This window comes from Sinohyriopsis cumingii, chromosome 4 (genome assembly GCF_028554795.1).
Source record: "Sinohyriopsis cumingii isolate HCF-2022 chromosome 4, ASM2855479v2, whole genome shotgun sequence".
In the NCBI taxonomy this organism is placed as follows: domain Eukaryota; kingdom Metazoa; phylum Mollusca; class Bivalvia; order Unionida; family Unionidae; genus Sinohyriopsis; species Sinohyriopsis cumingii.
This window is the reverse complement of record NC_142964.1, coordinates 82,263,050-82,272,676: the sequence shown is the minus strand read 5'-3', so window position 1 is coordinate 82,272,676 and position 9,627 is coordinate 82,263,050.

The following is a 9,627-nucleotide window of genomic DNA, read 5'->3' as shown; positions in this document are numbered from 1 at the left end:
CAGGAAACCTTCCTGCGCTCATTAATCTGTTTTCGTCACGGATCAACGTTTTTAACACTATCAGTGACTGGTGCTGCAACTTTTTCAGCGAAAACAAGGTTGGTAGCACCCACTGGTGTGCCTGTAAATAATCTCTGAACAACATCAAGTGGACCAGATCCGTACTATGTCGTGTAAACGGGATTTCTAGTGTTAGCAAACAACAAAGGTCGAGCACGTAAATGTATTTGTCATTTTATTAAATGTCATTAATTCAGTTATATACAGTTGTATTGTTAAGGTCTTACTTCGTTAATACGACCTCGAGTGCGATGGATTGCTTTGCATTAGTTAATGAGATTGTAATCATCTCATTTATCTTCGGGATCATATTAGTAACTACAGGCTATATCAGAGCATTGATTTCAATTCAAGTAAAGAGCTTCAGAACACATCATTGGTATTATATATAACTGACGTCTTCAATGATTTCTTGCGTCAACCTGCAAAATTTCACCTGGCTCCACGTGGTTTTTTTTTTTTTTTTTGGTAGGCAACCGCTGACAAATCAATGCGGCATCATTAACGATTTCCAGTTCGTTGTTTTCCGCGTACAAAGACTGCACTAGCACTTCCGACCTCTCCAGGAGTTCATGTCTTACGATCGCTTAATTGATGATGGACAGCCGTTTCGCTTTACCTTCACCAGCAACGTCTTCAGACTGCTATTTCTTACATAATTCCTCATCTGAATCAGCTTTTTGGCGACTACATTACCTAAAAATCCATTCCACTCTTTACCTGTTGTCACAATCTGTTCCGAAAAATCTAATTGGCCCAATGATCAGATGCGACCTGGTCAGCACGTTACTTATACGATTCCGTTACATAATTTTCCAGCCTCTGAAGATAGAAGAATCAACTTTTATGACTTCCTTAGAAATATATTTGCTGCCTAAGTCGTTACAGATTTGAAGCTGTTGTTTCTTTGAGTTGAACTTTCGGTGTTGCCGTCGACCCGGCCGCCACCTCTTCAACAACAGGGCACACAATTTGCAACTGTACAATTGCTTCCTAAATCCTTTCTGTTACAATCATTGCAGGGGTGACACCTGGGACTTTCTTGACTTGTTCTGCGATTTTGTGCTAGGGTTTGTTTAGCGGTGCAAACGTTTGTTCAAATCTCGTCGTGAGGTATTCCCGTTCACCTGTCGTGACGCAAACATACCACTGTCGCGTTCATTGACATCCCTTTGTACTTCGAAGAAATTTCCGTCGATCATGGACACCTTTGTCGCTTCGGTCAGCATTCTCGGCTATGACATAGCTGGTGGTGATCATTATATATATTACGTGGTAGTTAACTTAATTTATTCGAACCTCCTCAGTAGTGATAAGGGGCTGTTTAGCGACAATGGGAAAATACACAACAGAACCCCTTGGGCACGTTTAGCGACAACACTTTTTAGCACACCCTGGGCACGTTTAGCGACAAGTGGAATTTAATATGGGGAATATTGGGCCTGTATAGCGACAAGGGAAAGTTGGGTTGTTGTATAAGGCAATAGGAATGGAACATAAGAGTTGACGTTACGGTACTGGACATTGGTAACTATATGGCAAGGGTTTGCCCTGAATTTGCGCTACTCTAGCGAGAGACAAATACGGTAGAGATATAGACATAGACATATACAACACATAAGCATTGATTGATGAAGATCAATCTATCACAACTAAACTAGAGGGAAGAAGTAAAAACAAACCCAAAATATAATATCTATAGAGAGGGAAGAAGAAAAAAAAAACAAATATACTATCCACACACGGGAAGAGGTAAGAAGCAAACTCCAAATATAATATCCACACAAACGTACGCGAACGCATACAAACACAATATCAGTTATCCACACAAACGTACGAGAACGCATACAAACCCCAATTATACAATCCACACACAGGAAAGACAAAAAACAAACCCAATATCTAATATCCACACAAACATACGCAAACGCATACAAACACAATATCTACTATCCAAACAAACGTACGCGAACGCAAACAAACCCCAAATATATTATCCACACAAACGTACGCAAACGCATGCAAACACCTACTCTACTATCCACACAAACGTACGCGAACGTTTACAAACACACACTCTACTATCCACACAGAAGGAAAGGAGAAAAAACAAACCCAAAATATACTATCCACACACGGGAAGAGGAAAAACATAAACACCAAATATACTATCCACACACGGGAAGGAGAAAGAAACAAACAAAATATCTAATATCCACACAAACGTAGGCGAACGCACACAAACACAATATCTACTATCCACACAAACTTATGCGAACGCATACACACACTCTACTACTAACCACACACATGAAGAAGAAAAAACCTTTATATACTAACAACACAGAGATAAGAAGAAAACAATTATATGCTACCATTTAATTTACAAACTTCAATATAATTTGCATTGTTAAAATGTGTAGCACAAGAAAGATAATTACGAAACCATGCTACAGTTTGGAAAGCATTATCAAAATTATGTACAATTTTCATCTATTTATCTGTCTCTTTAATAAGATCTGTTTAGGAGTACTTATTCATGTTGCATATATGAGATTAGATGTTTCATTCAAAGTGAATACATTTTGTAATATATTGTATCACTGCCTAATATATAATGCTCATTGTGACCAGAATGCATTTTAGTTAACTTGCCAAAAAATCCAGGCTCATTTCTTTGTAACTGTTTCTACTTTACTGAATTAATGGCTAGTGATTATTTTTGTATGTTTAGCTGCATCCAGAAGGACAACACCAGTGCCATCCTCATCCACTCTGGAGCGGAGAATAGAAAAATTTCTCTCTGCCAGCTCTTCTAGTAAGTATTGAGGATGGGAAAAAATGTACATGAGAATAATGAAACAAGTAAAACAGATGTTAACTTGTATATAATCTCTTATTTAATTTGCTACTCTCTAAATCTGAGTAAGTCAATTATACACTGTATTCATGAATTTAATTCTAATCTAAGGTAATATAACTGTTTTATGTTACAAAATATTGGGTAATTTGCAGCAGTAAAATAAAAATGCGTTTGCAGCATCAAAAAACGTTTATGTTTCAATGCACATCAGACTCATTGGTGTGTTGTCACTTCAGTTGATATTAGTCTTGTCATCTTGTAGACATTATAAATGGTAATGTTCAATACTAAGGCCATATACATTGAGTCAACATCAAAATTTGTTTGGAAATGGAAAATTATGACATGAAGCATAAGTTTTTGTTGCTTAGACACTGTTATTTCTGAACATTGTGAGATGTGTAATTAGTTTAATTATAGGTCATAAAACATACTGTACAAGACTTAATTGTACAGGAGGCCCGAGTGGCCGAGTGGTCTAAAGCGCTCTCCGTTACGGATCACTGCTATCTCACCTCTGTCTGCGTGGGTTCGAGTCTTGGATTCGGCCAATGTTGGTATGTGAGAAAGCTTGCCAGTAGCTTCTCGTGGGTCGGTGGTTCTTTCCGGGGTTTACCCGGGTTCTTCCTCCACCATTAATACTGGCCGCCATGTATAGCCTATCGTGTGCTGAAAAATGGCGTTAAACCCCACAACAACAACAACTTAATTGTACATATAAACAATATTTTCAATGGAATCTTTTTTCATTGATGTGTCTACTCTGTTCATCATTCCACTGGGTTTTTTATTTTCGTTTCCTAGGTACACAGTTGTCATTTTTAGGTCTGACGCTAAAACCATATACATTGAATGCAAACTTTACAGACACCAGTAGTGAAACAACATGTCCAGGGAGTAAAAAATACAGGATTCCATTGACAGTAAGTTTTATTTCTTTTCAAATAAATTGTACAAAAAGCATGCATTTCATTTCGTAAATATTTTTCATTGTTAAACCGATGTTCACTGTACAAATAAATCTTTACAAGGAGTTAATAGAAATGACTTTGATCTTTCAAAACAGATGCTTATGGTATCATAAATCTCTTACAGATCTCCAACTCAGTGTACTTATGAAACTGGACACAATTATTGAGAATCAGCAGGAGTAGCTGGACCTCCTGAGGAAGGTTTTAGTTAATACACAAGGCCCAGACACAGAATATACAGAAGAAATTCTTGCAATGCCATATGATTCAGTGGAGGAACTAGAGGGCCTTTGCCAGAGGTTGGAGGAGAATCCCGAACTCTCCAAGAAGATGGTAATTCGGGGCCTTATTTCATCAAATAAAACTGTTATCATGTCTATATGCTTTATTTGCTGTTGTGAACCTCAATATGCATCATACAAGTGCTGTGGCGCCAGCAGAATTATTTTCGGGGGGATATGTAGTGGTCAGCTATTAGGTTTTACGGATGTAGGCATGAACATTTACAGGTGTTTTACTACATATACACTATTACATATTTTTGGGCTATTTTAATTCAATCTTAGAGTGAACGTCATTTATGAAGTTAAGTGATTCACGGTGGTTAATTTATTTTATAATTGCTGTTAGTACATTATGTTGCGTAGATGATGTTGGCAAATTGTTTCAAGTTTGAGCAAACAAATTTGCATGCAAAACCAGGGCAAAAAAGAACTATATTAAAGCATATTTTGTCACATTATTTTATTATTATTATTATTATTATTATTATTATTATTATTTTCAGATATACTACAGTAACTTGAGCTTCCTTGGCGGGTATTATGTTGGTGATAGTGTCTGCAGGATGATGAAAAAGCTATGAACAAAAAGACTCTGGTCAGAGTATAGCCTAAAGGGACATAAAGGGAAAAATCATTTCACCAGCATGTGATATGCCGGGTTTTGATAAGTAAGTATGACTTGATTTCAATTGTCTGTTTTTCATGCGACTCGCCACAGATTTTTAAATGAATGGATACAGTACTACACGTTTCTTCACACACGTACTGCAATTACATGTATATGAAAAAACTTGAGACCTTATTTCCAAGTACGTGTTTTATAAATAATCCATTGATTATTGCTGGCATTTAGAACAATGCAGTGCACCCTTTGTTGTGAAACATATTTTAAAACATTGTGTTACTCTTGGAGAAACCTGCTTGAAAAATAATGGCAAAGCGAAAGCAAATGAAATTGAAGAGGCCATATAGGAGATGCACCCAACCAACACGGAGGGATAAATTACAAAGTTAGCAATTTTACTCTTATTTCATCAATATTGGATTCAATTCTGTCATTAAAATCATGGTATTTACAAAGCGGAGGCATTTCTAAATCGAAAAAAAACCCCAGCTTATCATAGTTTCCAGGACTATCAAACCTTGAGTACAGCTAACAATTTACATCATCCTTGTCTGATCTGGCAAGTGCTTCCACTTGGAATTTTTATGCACATGAAATATTTGGACAAAATAAATTCATCTTTGCGTAAAATGATTTCGCCATACATTTGCCTGAAATGACAAGTAAATGCAAAGTTACCTTGTAACTTGGCTTAACAATATTAAGGGAAGCACACGTGCAGTGAAGAAAGTTTCATAAAGTTTCATAATGCCAGTTAATGTGACTTCTAAATATGAAGCAGTGCTGAGATGATATGTGACTTTGTTTAAGCATTCAAATTATATTTTTAATTTGCAGCTGCCAGAGCAGAAGAAACACATACACTTTAGAGTGGAGGAGACTGATTCTGATTCGTGATCTTAATTAAATCTAGAAAATAAACAAAAAGTGATATTAAAATATATGTTGTATTATTTTCTTTCTTCATTTATGTCTGACCGCTCCGGTGGACTAGTGGTTAGATCGTCCGCCTTAGAATCAGGAGGTCGTGGGTTCAAAGCCCGGCCGAGTCATACCAAAGACTTACAAAAATGGTACTAACAGCTATCTCGCTAGGCGCTCAGCATTAAGAAGTTAGTGTTAGGACTGGTCAGCCTGGTGTCAAGATAATGTCACTGGGTGGGACATGATGCTAAATGTCTGCGGCATGATGCCCCAGTGCTAGACATCACTATAAACTGCCACACTGTAGACATCGTAGCAATATGACTGAAAAATTGTTAAAGCTACATTAAAAGATCCAAAATCCAAATCATTTTTGTCTCTTAAAAACAAATGCCTGAACCTTCAGTCTGTAAATTTAGGGGATTCCTTATCAGGCAAAAGCCATGTGATTTACCCATCTACTTTTACTTTACACCCTGTTACTTTAAAAATATTTTTTTTTATCCCCACTAGGGTAGGTCCTCCCAAACTCCCACCTACTTTGTCAACCTACCTGCCACACTTAAATCTAATGGATGGCCCTATTGTAATATCTGTTAGTAAAATAACCCAACAAGAGGATTTGATACTATGAACAGAAAGCAACGTTTGCATATAAACTATGTTAGAATACCTGCACTGAAACTGATTGCATGCTTCAGAATGGACGTATGTATTTTTATTAAATAAGTATCCTTAATATTTTATCTAAGATTCTTTTTCAGTGTATGAACAGATAGTTAACAATTTCTATATTGCGCAGAGTGCATTTTTATATATGTGACTTTGAACTAATTTGTGAGAGTTGTCTTGCATCATTGCATGCAGAGTGTATTTGTAGAATGTTGGAACAATTAGTGTACCCTGGCATCTTAACGTTACTATTATTATTATGGTCAAATAACTGGTGATGTTTGGTTTGTTATAAATAAATAATGGTACAGAACGGACACCCAGTACGGTGACAGATTCAGTCTTGCAATTTCTGCTCTTGCAACTCCTTGATGGATGGTAATGTTGAAATTTTTGTAATATTGGTGATTTTGACATTCTTGCCAGCAGTAGGGAATTCGTGTTTCAGATACACAAGCAGCTTTCATCAGATTTCCATATAGGTTTTGAATGTTGTGAGAATGTTGTAGGAAGGTTATTTTATAACGTTACACAGCAACGTTGTAGCAACATTCCAGCAAGTTCACCAAATCACGTTGCCACAACGTTATATGACAACGTTGCCACAACCTTACTGCAACGTTGCTGCAATGTTGTTGCAACGTGGAATTGTTAGCTGGGTTAATAACAAACTGGTCAGCAACATCATATATACTTACCCTTATCGAGCGTACCTGGAACATCTCGACGTATGGAAAAGAAGCCAAAAGCACCCATCTGAATGCTTGCGTGGGATGGAAAACTGACACAGCGGGCAAATTCGATGAGGTGGCAGATAAAGATTGCACCAATAAGGGATTCGACGCACGTCAAAATAAAACTGCTGGAGGCCGAAGTTTAGAACTGTTGGACCGATTGCATTAAGACATGTGGTTACAAGAGAAGTATTTGCTGAAAAACGTAGATGTTCGCCTAAGACTCAATCTCAGCAGTACCGGTTTCCATCTGATTGACGGTGCTGCCGATTACAAAACCATCATCAGGGAAGCCAGACTCTACGTGCGACGCGTGGAAGTGTTACCTAAAGTTGGAAACGACATCAGTCACACTTTGAGCAGAACAACGGCTAAGTATCCGAAATTAAGCATGGAAATGAAAACATTCACCATTGTCACTAGTCACTAATCCAAGATAGAAGATCATCTGTTCCAAGGGCAGTTACCAAAGCAGTTTAATCATTGGTATCGTTAGCAATGCAGCCTTTAACGGAGCCCCGAATCAAAATCCTTTTGAGTTTCAGCACTATAACGTGTCCAAGATGGAAGTCAGTCACGATGGCAAGACCTTGTGTACCAGGCCCTTCGAACATGACTTTAGTGTCAAGATGAAATACTTGAGGTCGTACTTATCCCTGTCGAAGCCACCGGACATTTAGGAGAAGACAGAGGGAAGTCTTTACTATCCTTGAAAGTGAAGACTGTGAGAGTGAAGCCAGTCAACACCACCCCCACGTGTTACCAGCCACGAACGTAAATTGGGAGCAGGACTGGAGCCGGATATGTGTATGTGGTGCCAGGCCTGAGAGATATGTCACCATTAGCCAGGTGTATTTGGAGTTCAAACAGAAAACAGCCCTTCTCAGGGCTGACCAAATCTATAGAAAAGAGACTATTCAAGTTACCAATTTGCGTGAGCGTGGAGTAGTGTGATTATAAACACTCACTCCTTTGCTGATGTGATTGTCTGTGTGTGTATTTTTGTATGTTTTCGCGTACGTTGTGTGGATAGTAGATTTGGGGTTTGTGTGGATAGTATATATTGTTTTTCTCTCCTTCCCTTCTGTGTGGATAGTAGAGTGTGCTTTTGCATGCGTTCGCCTACGTTTGTGTGGATAGTAGATATTGTGTTTGTATGCGTTCACGTACGTTTGTGTGGATAGTACATATTGTAATTGTATGCGTTCGCGTAGGTTTGTGTGGATAGTAGATAATATGTGAAGTTAGCGTAAGGAATGTTTTCCATCACGTCTGTGTTTGTATAAAGTCGAGCGTTTGTCATTCGCTCCATTCAACATTGAATAAACCAAGATGGCAAGTAACCATCTTGATAAAATGAAGAAGCTGCAAGATGTTCTCTATAATTTGGGAATAATCGAAGAAATGTTAGTCAAACTGGATGACGATTTTTATTATTACAGTCCACGGCCGAGTCATACCAAAGACTTACAAAAATGGTACTAACAGCTGTCTCGCTTAGCGCTCAGCATTAAGAGGTTAGTGTTAGGACTGGTCGGCCTGGTGTCAAAATTATGTGACTGGGTGGGACATCATGCTATGTGTCTGCGGCATGATGCCCCAGTGCTAGACATCACTATAAACTGCTACACTGCAGACATCGTAGCGATATGACTGAAAAATGATTAAAGCTACGTTAAAAATCCTAATCACACACACACACTCCCCATCGAGTGAAGATGGAAATCAACAATATAGGAAAATCAAAGGACACATGTTAAAGAAAATGATTAAAGAAGAAAAAAAGGAAAATAAGGATTAAGTGGATAGAAGAAGAAAAAGGGACTGAAATGAAACGATAGAAAATGAAGAAGACAATAAGAAGAGGAAAAAAGAGGAGGAGGAAAAGGAGAAACAGGACAGAGGAAAAAAACGAAGAGAAGAAGAGAAAACAGCGATAACAAAGCTAAGAAGATGGTGTAGGAAAAGAAGGAATTTAAAGACAAAGAAGAATAAAACCAAAGGCCCTTTTCAGGGTCACTCCACTGTCTCGAAAAGATATTCATTCTCTTGCCTAAAAAATGTTTTAGTCGGTTTTATAGTTTAGGTGTGATAGATTGATGTTCACCAATCTATGTATATGTGTTGTATATGTTTATGTCTATATCTATACTGTATTTTTCTCTCAATAGAGTAGAGCGTATTCAGGTCAAACTCTTGCCACATTGTTACCAATTTCCAGTATCATGACGTCACCTCACATGTTCCATTCCAATTGTCCCTATACAACAATCCAACTTTCTTTTGTCGCTATACAGGCCCATTGTTCCCCATATTAAAGTCCTTTTGTCGCTAAGCGTGCCCAGGGTGTGCTAAAAAGGGTTGTCGCTAAACGTGCTCAAGGAGTCCTGTAATGTATTTTCCATTGTCTCTAAACAGCCCCCATCACTATTCTCCTCGATACTTGCGCCGCACATCGTTCCACTCAATAGCGAGGAATCAATGCGTGCCATGT